Source organism: Mustela putorius, unplaced genomic scaffold (genome assembly GCF_011764305.1).
Source record: "Mustela putorius furo isolate JIRA1106 unplaced genomic scaffold, ASM1176430v1.1 tig00000228_pilon_pilon_pilon, whole genome shotgun sequence".
In the NCBI taxonomy this organism is placed as follows: Eukaryota; Metazoa; Chordata; class Mammalia; order Carnivora; family Mustelidae; genus Mustela; species Mustela putorius.
Genome location: NW_025421322.1, coordinates 32,843,571 through 32,864,689, shown reverse-complemented (window position 1 = coordinate 32,864,689; position 21,119 = coordinate 32,843,571). Strand labels below are relative to the sequence as shown.

Genomic DNA, 21,119 nt, shown 5'->3' with positions numbered 1-21,119 from the left:
ACTCTGAAACACTCAGTCATGGGCAGAAACACACACAAATACACAGATATACTCAGATACACACAGACATATGATAAGCCCATACACACCAGAATTTCTTGAAATGGACCTTCCTGGGGATGGATGCAGAGGGACGGCAGATGGGTTCAAGGGACTGAATAACCACATGAGCTAGAGAGGAGAGGAACTGGGGCCCGAGTATCCCAGCATCCCCAGAACAGGGCGTGGAACTCAGGAAGGCATGTTTTGAGTGAGTGAGCAAGTGACTGTGTGAGTAAGGGCAAGGATGATGGCTGACTGGCTGGCTGGCTGGACAAGCGGACGGATGGACGGACGGATGGACGGACGGATGGATGGATGGATGGACGGACAAATGGATGGACGGACAAATGGATGATGGATGGATGGTTGGACGGACAGACAGTCGGATGGGCCTATTTATTCTCCTGAGTGAAAAGCTGTATTTGCATGAGAGGTAGTGAGAAATAATGCTGAGAGGACTTCGAATCCAGCCTTAGCAAGAGATGAAATTCAGAGGTTAACCCATAGCATAGAAGATAGCAATAGGGAGTGAGGAAAGGCATTTGAACAGGGTGTTAAAGAGAGTATTTTAGGAATGTCACTGATCATTCCATCAATGTCACTGATCATCACCCAGGCACCGAAAGCCATGTTTAGCCCTCCGTAGGCTCTGGAAATGACTGAGCTCTGAAGCCTCCCGAAGACGCACTTCTGATGGCAGAGGCTGGGATGGGCACTCCACAATTATAACCTAGTCCTTGCTCATGCCCTTCCAGCATCACCCACTCGATATTATCATGCTCTTTTGACTGGAAGGGCCTTGACACCAGGTCCTGGTATGAAACCCAGCTGAGAAGAGCATGAGGCTCGGTGAATGACCTCCTTCTTTTGTAAAGAAATGTGCCTGGGTATACATTTCTTCACCCATTTAAGCCTCAGCACCCGACTCCCGGCTGTAAAGTGCCTGCCGCACAGATTTGTTGCAAGGCATTCGTGAAATGTACTGTGTACTGAACTGGGACAGAGAAAGTGTTCTATTGGCTTCTACACTTCTGTTGCCCTTCGTTCCATTAGTACAATCAGAAGATGACTGCATGCTGGCACTTCACTGGCTAATTCCACACCACCAATCTTAAAGATTTTTTTAAAATTTATTTATTTGACACACACAGAGAGAAATCACAACTAGGCAGAGAGGCAGGCAGAGAGAGAGGAGAAAGCAAGCTCCCCACTGAGCAAAGAGCCCGATGCGGGACTCGATCTCAGGACCCTGAGATCATGACCTGAGCTGAAGGCAGAGGCTTAAACCACTGAGCTACCCACACTACCACTCTTTAAACCTTGGAAATCACTTTTCAGCGTCAAAAAGCTGGGTAGTCCTTTATAAGTCATGGCTGATGCCAGAAGTCAAAACCAGAGCCTGGTTTCTCTGTGGCTCAGGGAAATGAACAGCGGGCAAGACCTCACATCCGGATGCTCCCTCCCTGTGTTGATGCTCCCTCCCTGCTGAGCCCTGCGGGACCTCTCAACCTCCCCCTGCTTCCTCTTGCCATCTCTAAATTATATAAACTTTTCAAGGGAGGTGGAAGAGAACTCAACACTGGTAAAGTACCTTTGGAGAGCCAGATCTTTCATGCACTTTTTCTCATGTGATCCCCACAGCAGCCCTGTAAGGACTGGCATCCCCACGTCACAGATGGGGAGACTGAGCCCCGGAGTGGCTAAGTGATTTGTGCAAGGTCTTGGGACTAAACATTGTAGGACTGGGATTATGAAGCTTGCTGTCTCCACCTTGCCTGCACTGCCTACCACGAAAAACAGTGACAACTAAACACATCACAGACCCTTATTTCCCACCCCATTCATGAGAGGCTGGTGGCTGGTGACTCAGAAATAGGATCTTAGCAGGGATGGCCAGGACAGTGAAAGGGGGGACAGGCTGCTTCTCCCATGGCAGGAATGGGTTGCTTTGGCATGAATTTTTTAACTGGACCACATTCTGCTTTATGTAGAGCTCTTGCTTACACTGTCTTTTAAAAAAAATATTTTATTTATTTAGTTAAGAGCAAGAAAGAGAATGAGAATGAGAGTGAGAGAGAGAGAGCAGAAAAGCACAAGCAGAGCGAGGAGAAAGGGAGACGCGAACTCCGTGCTGAACAGGGAGCTCAAAGCGGGACTCCATCCTGGGACTTCTGGATCATGACCTGAGCTGAAGGCAGACACTTAACCTAACAAGCCACCCAAGCACCCTTCCCTTACATTGTCTTAAATACCCACAGCCATCCTATGAAGTAGAAAGAGCCAGTATTACTTAAAAAGAAACTATCAGACTTATTTAATCATTCTTTTGTATATTCCTCACTTTATTCCAAAAGGAATTGGGGGTAGACTCAGGAAAGTGTGTCAAAGAACTCTAGTAATGTGCTTATCCTGGGTGAGAGAGGTGAAGAGCCCAACTTATTGGCCCCAAGATGCTGCAGCTTTGCCATGATGCTGTGCTGCCTCAGTAGACGGTGGAGGTCATGAGAGATTCTTGGACATCCTCTGCCCCTCACCCATTGCAAATGGCCCCACCAGCTTCTTGGGATAGTTCAACTTTATCAGGGTCCCCTTTATCAGAGTCCCCTGTTAATTCAAGGTGAGGGAGAAGTGAATGAGTTTTATTGGATTTTTGTACTTTTCAGACTATTCTGTTTTCCCAATGAATTCATATTGACTTTGTAACTAAGAAACAACTAAATGACATTTAAAAGATCAATTCTCTTCTAAAATGTAACTGATTTCTGTTATGAAGAAAGCATTTGTTATCACTTACCATGTAAGCTGATCATTGAGCATGTGGAGTGGCCAAGGTAATGAGGCATGGGACAGAAGGAGGACCCCTGAGGGAGAAGGGAGGTGGTCCCGACTGTGTGGGGTGGTCCCAACGGCCAGCCTGGCTGTCATCACAGTCTGGCCAAAATGCCAATCCCCTTCACGCCCTAGAAAAAGGCTGATGTGTATTTTTCTACATCCATTGGTGTTACCTTAGTTTACTTAAAGGTTAAATAGAACAACTTTTAGAGTTTGTGAAGCAAAAAGAGCGGCACAAAAATCCACAATAGAAAATCTAGGTGAGCAAAACAAAGAAAATCAACATTACACATAGCCCTCCCAACAAAGGAACACAGTTGTCGAATACTGTTAGCGTGCGTGTGTGCCTACAGGTGCGTGTGGGTCTATTTATATTTATGTATTTATACACAGGGAATAAGTGAGATCATTTTGGCTCTAAACCTGTCTTTTTCACCTGACAATTATGAATTTCACTCTGCGCCATTGCTTATTCAGTTACAAGACTGTTTCTAAAGCCGTAGCACAATCGGGTGCTTAGGCTGCTGGGAAGAGTCACAGAGAGGGCAACAGCACCTGCTGGGCGGTGGGACATGAGGGGCTAGGATGCAAATCCCAGCTCTGCTTTGTCTATGTCTGGTCAGAGACTCTTTCTTCAACTGTCAGAAGGATGGTAATGATCTAGAGAGTTTCCACATAGTATGGTTGTGGGGGAAGAAATGAGATGATTTTCATGTAATGGTAAATATGCAATAAATGATAGCTATTATTGCTTCCAGTTTTACTATGTTCTAGACAAACCTGCAACGTACATACACCTTTATAGCCAATCTGTTCACATTACTGTGATAATTTCCCGATACAAAGGCATGCCTAGGTCAGAAAGTATCCCTTTTTCCTGACAGATGATAAACAATGTGTGGCATGAGCTCTTACTGTAACATTCTAGCGGTTTCTCATTAAAGAGATACAGTGTGAAAATATGAAAGGAAAATATTTTTCTATCATGTATGTACGATGAACATTTTGTAGGTCTTAAGGTTATGTTTCTTGGCATCTAGAGCTAACTTGGGAAAGTGGTTTTATTGAGATGTAACTCACGTAGCCTACAGTTCACTCATTTAAAGCAGACAGTTCAAGGGTGTTTAGTTATATTCAGAGTCATGCAACCGTCACCATGATCCGATTTTAGAACACTGTCAGCGTCCCACAAAGAAACCATGAACCCATTAGCCGTCATTTCCCAGCCCCAGGCAACCACTAATCTACTTTCTGTCTCTGCAGATTTGCCTATTCTGAACATTTCATATAAATGGAATCATGCAATACATGGCCTTTGTGTCTGGATCCTTCCAGTTCGTCCATGTAGCTGTCCTCTGTTTCGTTTTATTGCTGAATCACATCCTATTGCCTAGATACGCCATGTTTAGCGTATGTACTCATCAGCTGGTGGACATTTGGGTCCTTTCCACTTTTTGGTGATTGTAAGTAATGCTGCTGTTCACTTGTGTGCGTGTGTGTGTGTGCTTGCGTGTATGTGTGTGCTTGCGTGTGTGTGTGTGTTCAACTCTCTCAGTTGTGTACATAGGAGTAGAAGTGCATGGTTATGTGTTTACTCTGTGTTTAACCTCCCAACAGGCTGCCAAAACGTTTCCTTAAGGAGCTGCACCATTTTTATTCCCACAAGCAAGGTTTGAATGATCTGATTTCTCCACAAGCTCTCTCATTCTTGTCATCTGTTTAAAAAATTATTAGGAGCATAGCAGTCCTCGTGGGTATAAAGTGATCTTGTGGTGGTGTTGATTTTCACTTCCCTAGCGTCTAATGATGTTGAGCATCTTTCCATGTGCTTAGGGGCCATTCATAGATCTTCTTTAAAGAAATACCCGTTCAGATCTTTTGCCCATTTTTAAATGTGGTTATTTGTCTTTCTGGTCTTGAGTTAGAAGCGTTCTTCATATATTCCAGATACAAGTCCCCTACCAAATATATGATTCATAAACACTTCCCCCCTTCTGTCTCTTTCACTTTCCTGATGGTAGCTTTTGCCGCTCAATGTTTTTAATACTGAGGAAGTCAGCTTTTGGAGTCATAGTTAAGAAACCATCACTTAACCTTTGCATTCTATATGGAAATATTTTAAAAACATTATTTCTTTTTTTCACAATGTGCTGCCAAAGTGCCCTCCAGAGAGGCTGTGCCTTGGCGTGTTTTGTCTGCAAACTTAAATCGCCGACTGGCTCTGTCTGCACATGGAGGAGAGTGAAGCAAGGTAGCAGCAGTTAGGGGGAGCCCGCTGTGTTTCCTGCCCCTTACAAACTGTTCCCAGGGTGTGCTTACTGAACTTCTGACTGAGGATCGAGGACTGTGTCCCTTTAGTGAAAGAGTGGCAGAGGCTCAGAGAGGATAAATGACCTGTCCCCAGTCACCCACTGCTTGGGAGCTGGATTCAGGCTGTTTGTCTCCAAAGCCACTGCTCCCTGTGCCAAAGGGAACTGGGATGGAGGCAAGTTTCTATACTCTTCCTTCCTTCTCCAAACACCTCGGCAAACCCTGCTTTTCACGGGGCTCAGCCACACAATTGTCCTCTTTACTGATGGAGGCACAGTCCAGAGGCCTTCCCACGCATCTGTCGGGGGAGCACTCCAATGTGGTGGCAGGGGGGAGGCGCACTCCTAGGCCCTTCAGCGTGGAGAGGGGAGAGGAACCAGCCCTTGGCTCTGCTCTTTAGAGTGGAGCTTGCTCTCCTGCCGTGGTTTTCTTCCAGGTGCCTGCAGACTTGACAAAATGCCTTTTTCCATCTGTCACAAATATTATATCTAATTGTCTCCATCACCTTCTGGCTGTCAGAAACCATTTAAATGCTTGCCACTGAAAAAGAACGGATTTCGCCAGCAGCGCGATCCCCCGTTGAAAGGGACACCGATGATGGCAGCCACAAGGATGGGCCCCTTATTGCAAAGGGATTTTATAAAATGCAGGGAGTCTCTCCCTTCATTCTTGGTCAGCGATTTGCATTGGTATCGGTTGCCTTTGAAAAATAAATTCATAATTAGAGCTTGCAAAAGTGCCTGGGTGTTTCTTTCCAGTCACTTGACGCTCTAGCTTTGTTTCAGGGACCAGCTGGCCCAGAAAAGGGACCAGTACACCTGTAGAGGGGAGAAGGAATGCACTGGCCTTTGAGGATTACAGCCTGGGGTTGAACTGTAGCTTTGCTGCCTTCTTTCTCTTTGGCTTTGAACAAATTACATTTCCACGCCTCCATCTCTCAGCTCTGGAGCACCTGCCTCACAGACTTTTGCAAGAGGCGCAAGAAATGTGTCCTGTGAGGAGCCGTGCACGCAGCCTGGCTTCTAATACTTCTGCCGGTCTTGGTTCTGGTGTTGGTACAACCAGCAGGACACCTGCACGCCAGCATGTCATTGACTAATTCCACCTTGTCCCTCTCTTAAACCCTTGCAAACAACCCTCAGTGTAGAAAAGCAGTAACAGCATGAATTTAGAAATCAGAAAGATGCGTTTGAATCTCTGCTCTGTTGCTTGGCGGCTTTGTCATTTCAGGGAAATCAACTAACATCACCAAATCCGTTTTGCAAAGGTAGTTTTATCTGTACCTCTGAGATGTGTTGTGCAGATTGGTGAAGCTGATGCATGTGGAGGCATTCACAGGCAGCCGTTGCCCAGAGCTGTGTCCTTGTACTCATTTAAAGGTAGAAAGATGGAGGTGGAGAGAGATCCCCCAGCAGGTGCCCCCCGAGCAAGAAAGCTGGTCCAGAGTGGAAGTCTTGCCACCTCAATTCTCCTCCACAGGATGGACCAAGCCACTTGTGTTCCCTGCCAGTTTGACTCCTGCAGTCAGCCATGGTGTACGAAGAATTTCCCCAAGAGACAGGAGGGTCTAGAATATCGCTGAAGCTAGCAAAGACTTCTAGAAGTGAGAAAGTCATGTCCAATCACCATTTTCCTCCCAGTCGTTTCTGACTGCCTCCCTCTCTCCATTTCTCCCTTCCTTTGGGTCCCTCCTCCCTCCTTGCTTCAGGAAATGCCACCGGCCAGCTCCCGGCCAGGAGAAAGGGCTCGCCACCTTAGATAAGCATGGTGTGTGCACATGGTCTGAGGTTCTTGTGGGTGTGCATGGCCTTGAGTGTGCAGGAGGAGCTGGCCGACTCCTGTGCCAGAGTGGGGTCAAGGCAGCCCCTCAGAGGACACCACACAAGGAGCGTGACCTGAGTTGCCTGGGTGGGATCAGACCACAGTCCTGGTGCCTGAGCCTCACACACCAGCCCTCCCCAACTAGGCCTGCTGTGCTCAACACAGCTCAACGCTAGCCACTCCTTCCTTAGCTTGTGTTAGCCCCAGTGGTGTGTGAGGTGAGAACCCAGCCCCCACCCTGTACAGAGGACAGCCCTGACAGTCCCTGGCCCGTAATTCAAGGAGACTGTCTCCCCAAACTTTCCCATGCAGACACTCCAGGGGACGTTTACTAAGGTGATGATGCCTCTCTATGAACTAAATAGGTATGCATCCTTTCTAACACCATCCCTTTCAAATGTATCGAGTAGAAACAGATAAAATTTACTATAGTCATAGAAAAAAGGGACAGAGCATGGGCATCAGGATTAGAAAGATCTTACTGAATCTTGCACTGACAACTTGGCAAGTGGCTTTACTCTCTGGGTCTTAGTTTCTCCATCTATAAAATGGGTCTATTATTTCTCAAGGTGTGGCATCAAGAGCATGGGCAATGGGGCTCATCAGTCCAGGTTCAAGTCCAGCAATCCTTCTTACCCGCTGTTTGTCCTTAGAGAAGTGATTTAAGTTCCCTATGCTTCAGCGTCCTTGATGTAAAATGAGGTTAAGAATATTCACCTCGTTTATCGTTGAGTTGAATTCAGGAGACAACAGCGAAAGTATGTGTACGTATTAGGTTTCTAATAAGTAGAAGCAATCATTAAAATCATAATCGATATTTCAAAGAGTTCTACAAATGAAATCAACTAAAGCACCAGGCAGAACACAGTTGATACTATTTTTAATATTAGTGCTACTCAAACTAAAATAAGAAATAGTGAAATATCTTCCAGTTAAAAAAAAAGGCTTCCATGGTTGAATTTTGTTCTGGCCAAGGCTATTTTAAGCCATTGAGCTTGTCTGTCCCTATCCGTCCCCCTTGGCTGCCGCCCACTGCTGGTGTAATTAGTTGTGGCTCGACGGGCGATGAAGTAGATACCGGCTAGCAATTTCACACATGTCCAGGCACTTATGAATGCCTGACACCATTTTAAGATCACATCACAGCCAGTTCCAAGCTTGCTCTCCTTAGGTACCAGCAGCAGGACCTCGTTGTGAGTACAAAAAGCGCATCTCCCAGAAGCTAGGGCATCACAGAATGAAAGCTCTGGAGAAAACACCAGCAAAAGCCATCATTGCTCTGTCACAGATCTTAAGCCCATTTTGTGCTATTAAAGCACGTTTAGAGGTGGATGGGGCAGTGCCTTTGCTATGTTTTAGATGAAAATGCCAGGGCAGGGCGCTCAGAAGACCTGACTCTGTTCACGATGAGAAGCTGATCACAGAGGCTTGATGGCCACGTGTCCAGCCAGCTGTGTTGGCTGTTGCCCGGCTGTCCCCGGGCTGTCCTCAGGACTCAGGCTGCTCTGCTGCGGTGAGCTAGGCAATTATCAGGACAATTCTGTGCCCATCTTGGGGCACCCTGATATGAAAGCAGCTGGGGGGGATCAGAAAGCGAAGAAGGACTTGAGAAAATTTCTGATCTACAGGGAGGGGAGGTTTTATGGTTTTTATTTTTGTCTTAAACCTGCTCCCTCTGTCCTTCCCTCCCATTCTTCCACCCTGCTCGCTTGGGCTGTGAGAAGTGCTGATGCCAGGGGTCAGTCACAGACAGAACAGCTGGGCTCCTTGACTTCATGGAGCTTACAGTTTTTGGAAGTCAGGCCAGCCGAGAGACGAAGTGTTAATGAGAGACCCTTGAACAAATTCTCTTCCTGGAGCCTGATGCCACCCAGTGCCATTATGCACTGCCTCTTTCTCATGGGAAGCAACACTCTGGTCTTTTTTTCTAAGCGGAGTTCACAAAAGAGCCTCTGTGCCCCTCCAGAACCTGGACTATCTATATATTTGCTGTGGGGAAGATAACATGTAGCCTTTCAAAACTCCTCATTGAGATCCCTCTTTTTTTAGCAATGATACCTGTCTCCTTTGTTTCTGTTAGAGTCTTGGTCTCCCAAAGGAAGTGCCCAAGATAATTCCCTGGAACACAAAAAGAAAATTCTAGAATGTACTATTTAACTAGTCTTATACTTTAAAAATATTTTTTAAAAAATATGTTTATATTTATAATGTGTGTCTTTGCAGAGTCACCTACATATATAATTAATGATTAAATGTTCATATATGGGGGTGCTTACTCAAAACTCTTACTGTCTGGGTGCATACTTGAAAGTTTGGAGATGACTATACTTGACAACAGGAAGAGACCCTTTTCTCAGTCAGCTGAAGAAAGAGTCCAGCTGGGACATCACCACAGACCCACAGGGCCTGCTCTGTTCATAGGAATAAAAATGATTGGCAAATGTTTTGCTTCTGGGACAGTGGCAAGCCATTCTGGCAAGGCTCAGCGGCAGATGGATGGCCCCATAGCTGCCATCCCTCCTGCCCACCAGTGCCACATGCCATGAGACAGCCTCAGGCACCACCCACTTGGATAATCAAAGAATTCCACCTCTGGGCAGAGGACAAGAGTGGGGGTGGGTGGTGGGGACATAGCTTGGCCCCACCTTTTGCAGAGTGTGAAGGGAACATGAGCCCTTGGAGCAGACTCTGACTCAGTAAGATGAAAGTTCCATCAAAGCCCTGGTTGGCCCCAACTGGAGACTCATCCCTGATTCTGGCAGATCCCCAAATGAGGGGGAAGCCATTCTAGTTGGTGGAACAACAGGAGTAAAGTCCAAGACAGAAGCCAGCGGAGAAAGGGGACGATGACTGGGAAGGCAGGTTGGGGCAGTGAGGACCAGATGAGGATCTGCATGGGGCAAGGGTGATGGGGAAGAACAGTACTGGACAGAACCGGTTTGAGGAGGGGCAAGTGGTCAGCCTGTCCCAGCTGCAGGAGGGACAAAGAGATCACAGGAGGCAGGATGACAAACGAGTGGCAGATCCCAAAGTCACTTCCATTTCCAGACAAGATGCAACTGAAGTCATCCCCATCATGAAAAACAAAATGAGAAGGCACAAAACGAACATCCGGCTGGCCCTGCCAAATGTCCCATTTTGATGGACAGCTCTCATGTTCAAGGTGGAGCTGAATGTCACTCCTCCATCAAGCCTTGGCTTCCCTGCAAGCACGAGCCATTTCATCTGGTTTCCCTCATCTCCGGAGCTCCCACCATGCTGCCCTGTCATCAAGGTTCCGGTTCCTTTCAGGACCCTGTTTGACTCACACTGAGCTCCTGGGCGGCAGGGCACGTGTCACCGTCACCCTTATCTCCCTAAAGCTTAGCCTCACAGCTGGCCAGAAGTTAATATTCATTTAATATAATTGTCATTTGAATAAATGAGTGGCTCAGTTAGGTCTAGGGAATAAAAGAGGTTGTATATTCGTACACGAGAGGAAGTTTGTAAGGCAAGCAAAGTTACAAGAATGAACTTAAGACCCACTCAGAGAACTTCCTGAGCTCTGAGAAACCCAGTGACCTCTTTATCAACCTTCACAAAGCTGGGAAGAGCTAAGGTCTCCCCTGCGAAGTGGAGTTAATGGGTTAGGTTGAGCAATGACCAAAGACAACAAGTCCAGTGAATCAACACTTTTGTGCAACTTATTACGGCAGAGTGCAGGAGGAAGAAAGCTTTCACTTTTTTCCCTCCTGAGAACACTGTTATGTCAAGAGGCCTCTCAGAGAAACACAGAGAAACGGATAACATGTGGGTCCCCTGCCTGCTGGAGAATTCAGACCATCCAGATGGACCACTTACCCATTTTTGGAGATGGTTCCAGAAATAGAAACAACTGCCATCTTTAGAGAAACAAAAGGGTCTGATGTCTCTCAGATGATGCCTATGGTTAGCTTACTATCTTCCCCAGAGGTAAAATTCAGCATTCACAATGTACAGGCTTTTGATCAGAAGGCAGGTGCAGGACTTTCATTTATCCATTTAATTAGTGGATAATTATGGGTCATTTCTTTTGGGGTAGGCTCAGGTGAGGATCAATGGTCATGTGTTGGACCTTCACCTGCCTTCTCAACAGCATGCACCACTTTGAAGGGCAAGGGGGACATTCATGTATGTACCTTGCACTGTGCTAGGTGGTCTGTACACATTGTTCTACAGAGCCACAGTCCTGGGAAGGCAAAAGGATTAATAACACCTGTGCAAGGTCACACATCTCCCAAATATCTTGAACTCCTTCTCTTGCTCTTGACTTCCATGTGCATGTGTCCTACTGCTGTGAGCAGTTATTACTCCAAGGCTCGTTCTGAGGAGGGAGCAATCATCTTTGGTTGGGGGAGGCTGGAAATATGGAAGAACAAGGTGAACTCTGGGTTGGGTCTTGCATAAGGGAGGTCATCCCACATAGGTAGGGGAAGGACGGTGGCAAAGTTCATGGTGAAGAGGTGGGAGGCTTGTCTGATATGCAGGGGGCCACATAAGGTTCTTATAATTCAAGGCCACATCAAGGCCTTGAATGGTGATGTCGTGGGAGGGGGTTAAAGAACAAATGTGACGAGCTCTGAATGCCAGGAAAAGGGATGACGCTGGTCCTGTGGGAAACAGGAGTCTTCAGCAGGTACTGGAGGAAACCACCAGGCAGGAAAGGTGTGAGGGAAGCACTGGGACATGGGACGTCCCTCTGGGGGGCAGTGAATAGTGACAGTGAGCTCACCTCCAGAAGTGATTGAGTTGGACCTGGATGGTGTCCCTCATCAGCTGGTTAAGGTAGAGCAAGCAAGCTAAACCCTAGGAACCTTGGTCTCTTCAGGTGACATACAGACTACTTACAAAGAATAAATAGGTACCATAAACAGAGTCAAGTCTCTTTCCTGGCCCTCCCCAAACATCAGTTCCCTTCTGGCCCCTGAATACCACAAGCAATCCCTGCCCTGTGATTTCCCCAACGGCCCTTCCTCCTGATCTTCACAGTGGCGTCATTCTGGGCTCATTTCAAAACTCTCTTCCCAGGCAAGAGTTCCCCCTCCTGTCCCCATTCCTTCAGGTGCTTTTTAGGCCATTAGCTGTTCCCATCACTAACTCAACCCACTGGAGCAGCATCTAACACCCAGAAGGTGCTCAACAAATATTTGTTGAATGAACGGTTGAATGGATGAATGAGTCACTTGCCCAGCCCAGGGACGGGCATAAACTTGGTTCTGAGACAACTTTTAGTTTGTGTGGGATATTGAAGGTCATATGGTTTAATCCTTTCAAATACAGATGATCCCCTCTATAGTCTTATAGTACCAAGCATATGCTCATGCAGCTTCCCTACTAAATGGGCCAGCCTACACTTGACCGTCTACACCGAGAGGGAGCTTATTAGTTCCCGAGGTTGCCTTTCTCATCTTCGAACCTTTCACTTATGTGGAAAGAAGGAAAAATACGTTTGAATAGAACCAGGAGTCTGCTAATACTAGACCAAGCTGTAAACCATGGGGCTTACCCACCCCACTCTTGCCACATAGGACTGAGTTGCCTTAACTTTCTAGGACCTGGAGCCCCTCTGCCCCCAAAGATGAGGAAATGGGCTTCTTGGTGCTTGGGCTGAGAGACCTGCCAGTCCCCCAACTAGGGAACATAGTACCTGGCTCCTGACAATGTTAAGAACATGGTGAAACATTCCATTTCGGTAACGTGATGACCTCATACTTAATAGAGCAATCATCAGCCTGTGAGGTCATATTGCTAATCTGGACTTGGATGGTGTCCCTCATCAGCTGGTTAAGGTAGAGCAAGCAAGCTAAACCCTAGGAACCTTGATCTCTGGGGCCATAGTCTGGGACCTAATAGTTAATTAACTGGAAAATCCTTCCAGAAGGCAGGTCTTTCTACACAGATAGACTTGAGCATCTTTCTGAGCCCTAAATTGGGGCTTCCCGACATACTGTTACTGGGTGGAGCTGACCCTATACTTATACTTGAGGTCTTTGGTGGGGGCATCCCCTGCCAAGTGTTTTTATGTCTTTATCTCTCGTACTGACTCAGAACGTCAGTGACCTTGAATGCCAACAATCCAATCTGGTCCCACCATCCTTACCACCAGGTGCCTATGTAACTAAGAGTCCACACCCCTGTCGGGTTCCCACCCTATTGGCATCTTTCCTATATTCCCTTGGGGATCTGACAGTGTGTCTTTTTCCTCCACAAGATTAGAAATTCCTTGAGGGCAGGGAGGGATGGAGCCCTACTCGTGTCGCGTCTGAGGATTCCCTCCCTGTCTGTGTTCCCAAGACAGGTGGGACACATAAGAACTTTGCAATTGATGACGTGGATGGAACTAGAGCGTATCATGCTGAGCGAAATAAGTCAAGCAGAGAAAGACAACTATCATATGATCTCCCTGATGTGAGGAAGTGGAGAGGCAACATGGGGGGGGTTGGGAGGTAGGAAAGGAATAAATGATACAAGATGGGATGGGGAGGGAGACAAATCATCAGAGACTCTTAATCTCACAAAACAAACTGAGGGCTGCTGGGGGGAGGAGGGTCAGGAGAGGGTGATGGGGTTATGGACATTGGGGAGGGTATGTGCTATGGTGAGTGCTGTGAAGTGTGTAAACCTGGCGATTCACAGACCTGTACCCCTGGGGCTAATAATACATTATATGTTAATTAAAAAAAAAAAACTTTGCAATTGTCATAAATTTTGCTAAACTGAGCAGCATTTGCAATTCATGAGAGAACACTGCCCAGGTTGACCTATTCAATGCTCCCATACCTCTGCAGGACAGCTGTAATCCAGTGGTTCTCAGGGGTACTTTTTCTCTCTAGGGCACAATGATGACGCCTGCGACATCTTGGTGGTCATGACTTGGCAGAAGTCAGTGTTACAGTCATCAGGTAAGTAGGGGCCAGATGCTACTGAATATCCAGTAGTGCATAGCACGGCTCCCCCCTCCACTCCCAGTCCCCAACCCTTTGCCACTTACACACACAGCAAAGAACGGTCTGGCCAGAATGTCCATAGGGCCAAGGTTGAAAACCCACTGGGAAACTGGAAACAGAGGTCTAAAGTTGGGGTCACTTGCAGACACTTGTACCTAGGCGCTCGGCTGACCTGGCTTCATCCCTGCCCTTGCTGCTACTGACCTAGGCTCCCACCTCTGCACCCCACGGCTTAAGCCACGGGTCAGCTCCCATGCAGCAGAGTTGGTGGTTTTAGGAACATATTCTCAATCTCCCTCTGTTTCCTGGCAGCTGCCCCCCAAAGTGAGAAGGAGATGAAGAAACAGCAGAGCCAGGGGAAGTTAGCAGCACTCCCACCCCCTCTCCACCCCCCATCACAGAATTACCCAGCAGAAACAGGCAGAGCCTATATTCCAGTCCTGGCCACCAGGGGCTCCCAATCCTGCGCTTCTCTGTAGCAGCTTCTCCTGTCCATGGACTGTGTTCTCTGATGGAGACCCTGCTGTGGTCCCCCATCTCTCTGTCATCTGCCATCAGACTTGGAGCTTCCCCGAACCCTAAAGCCTGTGCCAAGCCACAAGTCCCTCCTGCCCCTCTCAACCTGGCTTGTCCCAGGCCAGGTCTCATCTCATGGTGCCTTCACCGACAGGCGTTCCCCCGACACTGGCCACTTGTGGGAAGTAGTCCCCCCCCCCCACGCATCTTTTACTCCTCCGTGTGAATCGTGTGGGAAAACTCCACTTTGGCTTGACTTCTACCCCTCTGTTCTTCCCCATCGGAATCTTTCTCAACATTTCCTTTCTGCCTTTTTGGGCTGCCTATCCAGAGAGTGGGTATTTTCACAAGTTGCCTAAGGAAGCACTATCTAGCACAGAGTTCAAGTTTAGAAGTGGCCCTGATGCTTTCAATAGATGTGACACGTGCACTGAGTGAGGGTTCTGAATGACTGTCCCTGGGTGGCCATGTTGGCACTGCTGGGCGGGAACAGCGTGTCATCAGTCCTGGACACTGGTCCTGGCTCTGTGATGGGGCCGGGAATGTGATTCTGGGGAAGTCACTGGACATTCTGCTCCATCATCTTTTTGAAGCGGGGGCCAACCGGGGCTCTTGGCGGGCCGCCCCAGGCCCGGCACGTAACTCACTGGCAGTCCAACGACCAACAGCCCTCAGTCCCCATGCGCCTGAGCTTTCCCACACACCATGGAAAGACACATATACTGTGAATGGGGACACACATACTATGAATGGGGAGCTATATACTATTATTTTCTAAATGCTACACCCATCAGAAAGTTGAAATAGTACAAGGCACATATGCCCTTCACCTGGATTCAGCAAATGTCAGCATTTTGCCACATTTGCTTTCTGCCTCTCTCATTGTCTATTTTTTTTTTAGACTTTGCTTTTTATTTATTTGACAGAGAGAATACAAGCAGGGGGAGTGACAGGGAGAGGCTCCCGCTGAGCAAGGAGCCTGTTGTGGGACTCAATCCCAGGACTTTGGGATCATGACCTAAGCTGCAGGCGGACGCTTAATGACTGAGCCACCCAGGGGCCCTCGTCTTTTTCTTGATTTATATTTATTTACATTTACATATTATAGTTCTTTTTCTTTTAGCGAACCATTTGAAAGTTGCAGACGTCAGGACATTTGCTTTCCAGATACATCAGCATGTACCTCCTTAAAAACCAGTACCTCTTCCCACACAACTGCAGTGTCATTTTCATGGCCCAGAAAGTTAACATTGACACATTATCTCCAGCGCAGTATCTGTGTGAATACCCCTCACCTCCATCCCAAGAATGTTCTAGGTCTTTCCCCTCAATCCAGGAGCCAGTCAAGCATCCCACACAGCACCTAGTCACCACGTTTTCTTAAGTCATTTTTAATCTAGAACCCACGGGGAGACTGACTACATTTCATAGCCTTTCTAGTTTCTTCTGGTTGTAGCACAGCAGAGGGGTTGCCTGCCTGGCCCCAGAAGGCTGATAGGCAGCTTCTTTCTGTAGTGGGTTTGATGCCTACTATTTCGTACCTCTGCCAATTAAACCCTGTCTGTGGCAGAGCCCAGGCAGAAGCTCTGCTCCAGAGGCCCCTTCACAGGGACAAAAAAAGCTATAGTAACCAGGATGCTGAGAAAAAACAAGCTGCAGGCCTGAGCACCAGCCTCCTTGGACACAGTGAGCTCTGGGGATGTGTGAGAGCAGCTTCTCAGCCTCCCCTGCCTTTTAATGAGAGAAGAAGGCCCCAGCCTCTGAGAACCTGAGCACAGCCCAGGCATTTAGAATCAAGTTGCACGCATTCCCAAGCACTTTGTAAAAATAAATAAATAAATAAATGAAAAATAATAATGCCACGGTCTTCCCTGTCCTTACAGAGAGAAGCCTACTCAGAGTGGTTACTAAAAACAGGAACCTGCTCTTCTGCAAGTCCCGCGCTCCTTCCTCATTTCTAGCAGAGGAAGTGTGTGGCCGGTGTAGCAACTGCTGTTCTTCTTGATAGCCTGGGTTTCTCTGCACCCGCAGAGGCCTGGCCACCTGCTCACTGTGCTGGAGCAGCAGCAGCTGATGGAGAGACAGTGACGGCGTTCCCGGCGGGTCCTCCGTAGCTACTCCCAGGGGAGATCATGCCCAGCTTTTGAAGGTATCACAGGGGACATGGCAAGGGCCGGGCGGGGAGGAACCTCAGACTCCTACACCCACAACTGGCAGAGCATTGACTTTCTGGGGACAGGAAAGCACTCTGCGAGAACAGGCAGGGCCACGTCTCGAGGGAGGCCGGCACCTGACCCAGAGCCCAGCACATGGCAGCTGCCAGTGAATATTTGATGCAGAATTACATATGGCAAGATGGGCCGGGGATCTGGGGGGCAGGGCCACTCCTGCCAGAGGAGATTTCCTAGCTACGGAGCAATAGTCTGGCACATAGCAGGCTTCATACTAAGGGCAGCTCCTGCTTGCTTTCGGTGTTCCTAGCTGTATGACCTTGGGCAAGACATCTAACCCTCTCCAGCCCTTCATTTTCTCCTCTGTAAGGTGGGAAGAAAAGTACCCAGCTCAATAGGCATTGGGCAGATGAAATGAGCTAACATATGCAAAGTACCCAGGCCAATTTCAGACACATAGTAGGTGTTCAATAAATGCTACCAACAGGGAGTCACGACATCTAAAATGTGCACAGAGCCCAGCAGGCTGACCGATCACAGTAGTACTTCTAGGAGTTGGGTGGTGGATCTTTGGGAAGGTGCCGGTGCTAACCAACAGTGATAAGCAACAAGCAGAGGAGAAGGTGTGTGTACGGTAGCGGGGGGGTGGGGGGTGGTGAGGATTAAAGGAAAGGCAAATAGGTGAGGTATATAAACTCTGAAAACACTGGAGGTTAGAGGAGATTTTGGAGAGCTGGCATTCTCTAGGGAATACAGCGTACTCTGCATTCTTCAAGGTGCCAACACATCCAGAGAGCTTGATGCCAGGAAAATGACCTGGGCTTTGGCCTCAGAATGTCCTAAATTGGGGCCATGTGTGTAGGTGCAAAGGGTTGGTGATGAGGGGCCACGCTGAGGGGCGGGGGAGGGTCACTGCATGGAGAGTTATTTTTCCCGCAGTCCTCAGAGCAATCCCGCAAGTTTATGCTTACTACGTGCTTTTGACAAATGAGAAAATGAGGCTGAGAGAGGGTGAGTCATTTGTGTAAGTCATACAGCTGGGGAGAGGCTCGAAGGGCTCTGAGGGCTGAGGGGGGGAGGGGAGAGTCTCCGATACAGCAAGTACATGAAGGACCAAAGTGTGTACCAAAACAGTGCTCTTTATTTTAAGAGAAATATTTCCCCATAGTGTACAAATTCTGTGATCTGCTATGAGGCACTGAGCCATCAACCTATAAGCTGGGCTATGGTCCTTTTAAAATTGGTGAAATAAGCCCCAATCAAAGTTCCAGCAACATCTTTTGCAAATGATTTTATCCAGCTAAAAGAATGGTATTCAAGAGTGTTAAATGTGTCCTGAAAAGTATAATCATAATATTAAAAACCTATGAAATAGATCAAAATCCATTTAGACTTCTGTGTCTTAAACAGATCTTAGAGTCAGGGCAGCAAGACGGTCTCATGGAAAGTCTCTGGTGTCATCAGCTCTACCTGCGTCAACATTCTGGGTCAGCTGCCAAGGAGCTATGTGACTCTGTACATGTCCCTTTGCCTCTCTGAGTCTTATTTTCCTTTGCATAAAAAGACCTTGTACGTTTGTAAGAAGTTTAAATTATATGTCATATATAGGAGAGGGTAAGTACTAAGCAGCGGCAGAGATAGCATTCCTGACCCAGACAAGGAGAGGACATCCGCCTCCTCAGGTGGCCCCAGGTAACAGTCAGGTAACAGACAGCATGACATACAACGAATCGAATCGTACAGCTACAGAGCAGGACGCTCCTTGATTTTTCTTAATGCTTATTTCTGCGAGTTTCTCCGTATGATGCAGCTGTAACAGATACGGCTCCCCCCTCTTGAGTTTGGGGACCTGGCATTGTCATACCAAGGTGACGGTCTCTTTTTTAAGACTTAGTAAGTCTCCCTTGTGGTAAACCCTAACCAGCTTCGTGCATTCATAAAGGCTACTGTTTTTTGTTTTTTGTTTTTTTTTCTTCAGTTTTCGTTGCACATTCAGCAAGAATTTATTTCCCCCAGATCTGACAGAGGCTAGAGCTAAAAATTCTCATTAAGCCTTTCCAGCATGTCAGGGCAGACTATTCAGTTCTTGTCAGCCAGCTGAGTGGGGCCCTGTGAGTACAGCTATCCGTTCCCTCATCCCTCCCTTCCCTTAATAAATATGCATTGAGGCCATACCGTGTGACTGACTTCCTCCCTCTCAGCTCCGCGGGCGTTCCGAGCGAAATCAGTACCCTGGGTCCAAACCACTTCCCCCCATCTGAGAACCACCAAGGGAGGGGGCTTATTTCATTAGGGTAACGGAGCTACAGACAGAAACCCAGGGCCTCGAAGTTCAGTGGCTCCCTTTTGTCGTCAAACAGCTTTGCAAAGTCATACTTTCCTCCATGGCACTGGCCAGGCAGCAGGGACCGTGGCTGGAGGCCTTGGGGTGTGGCAGGTGGGGCAGGGGGAACAGCATCAGGAGAAAGGGGCAAAAGTACCGTCCAGCCACGCTGGGCTGTTCCAGGCACTTTAAAGACGACACCTTCAGGACCTCAACCGAATGAAATGAATGCTTACTTTGTGCCAGCCACCAGCTAGGGAACATGGTTTTGTTGTTGTTGTTGTTGTTCACTGAGGAATATACTAGACAGGGACCATGTTCTCAGGAAGTTTACAGCTGGGGTGCGGTTGGGTAAGACACACTTAAGAGAAACAAATGCCTTATGGTGTGTGCCATGAAGGGAACAAACAGGGCCCAGGGCAGAGAGCAGGGGGTTGCTAGTGAAGCTCGTGCAGTGTAATTCTCGTGCTATCCTGGGCAGTAGCCATGCCCTTCCCAGTTTGCAGACTCACCAGTTTCTCCACTCCTTCCCTCCCCCCAGCCACGGCCTCCAAGTCACAGGGACCATCACTGGTTCCTTACACCCTCTTGATTGCAAACTCGCAGCATCTGGAGTGTCAGACTCACTTCTTGATCTAGGCTCTATCAATACACCTCAGGGTCCATCTGCGGAATGCCCATTACGTACCTGACTCTCTAGCCTGCCAAAGTGAGAGTAACGCCATAATCTTCTCATAAGAAAGGATGGATTCAGCTTTGTACAATCCTTCATCCATTCCCTGATGCTTAGGAGCACACAGTTAAGAGCCTTGCTCTGGAGCCAGATGCCTGGATTCAAATCCTGCCTCCACCTCTTACCAACTGGGTGACCTCCAACAGGTTTCAGAAATGCCCTGGCTTTGGTTTCCCCAGTTATACAAAAAGCATAATGGTAACAATGCATCCTACATAGATTCATTGTAAGAGTCAAATGGAGAGTCCCGCTGAAATACTTCTGCAACACACAGTAAGCTCCTGTCTTTCCTCTGTTGCCATATACTCGGCCCTGTGGGGAGCTGGCATGGATCTGTGATGAACACAGGGAGCCCTCCAGCTGGTCTACCTGTTATTTGCAGGGAAGCAAACTGACACCCAAAGAATGAAAGTGGCTTACCCCAAGTCTCTGAGAGGTTAGTCAGGCCCACTGTGGGTTCTAAAGATGCAATGTGTGAGAAGTAAAAATTAAGAAAAATCAGGGAGGGGAAAGGGGTTAACTCTTGACCTCATCCCAGGGCTGGACTCACCCCTTCAAATGATTTGATGACTCGAAGCTGACAGCTTACCCTCGGTGCCTGCAGGCTTAGAGCAGAGGGGCAGGGGTGTCAGGGGAGAGCTGGACAGTTGGCTCTTTGGCTGGCCACTATCCATGAGCAGTACTGGCTGACTTGAGGACTTGAGGACCTGGGCAGGTAACATGCAGATTCCCAGGCCTGTGTGCTTCTCTGGCTTCCCCAGCAATGCTAACTCTCTGAGTGTATGTTAAAAGATTAAAAATGTTATTGTTCTAGGATGAGGGTGGTGGAAGGAATCAGAGTCGGTAGTCAGAAGAATTAGGGTTTGAAAGTTGGCACCACCACTGAATGAACTGTGTGACCCTGAGCAAGTGACTCAACCTCTCTGAGACTCTATTTCCTGTGCAAAATGGCAGGCTCTTTGGGGAATCAGATGAGCCAGTGTAGTTCAAATACTTAACTGAGACTTTCCATGTAGTGGATGCTTCTAGCGATAACAACGGGGATGTGTTCAGGCACCTGTTCCAAGTAAGGACGATTGTCAGAAGAAAGTCTCTTCGTGCTACAGGGGCCTGGAAGCAGGGGCATACTGGCTTGTGAGGGCCCGCTGCACCCATCTCTTAACTCCGCGTTTGGTGAGGTCACATTGCAAATCTGAGATGAGCCACAGTGGGAATATTTACACCATGGAAGGAATGAAACCCAACCGGGTCCCCCTCCCACCCCCCATCACTGTTACAATTTACTGATACACTGATACACTGTTACAATTTATACCACTCACCCACTCTCTCTCCAGTGCACACTGTTTTTCCACTTTCCACCTATCCCGTTTTGTTTCCCTCTTGGAATAGCTTCTTTGTTCCAG

At 47.9% G+C, this 21,119-nt stretch overlaps 2 protein-coding genes across 2 annotated transcripts in view; one reads left to right on the top strand and one right to left on the bottom strand.

The window, feature by feature from the left end:
• TG (thyroglobulin) overlaps positions 1-21,119 on the bottom strand; it is a 235,859-nt gene that overhangs the window by 39,865 nt on the left and 174,875 nt on the right. The gene's annotated exons all lie outside the window — the stretch shown is intronic.
• SLA (Src like adaptor) overlaps positions 16,379-21,119 on the top strand; it is a 33,177-nt gene continuing 28,436 nt past the window's right edge. Inside the window, exon 1 of the mRNA XM_013051776.2 lies at positions 16,379-16,635. The gene's annotated coding sequence lies outside the window, so the exon portion shown is untranslated. The remainder of the gene's footprint in view (positions 16,636-21,119) is intronic.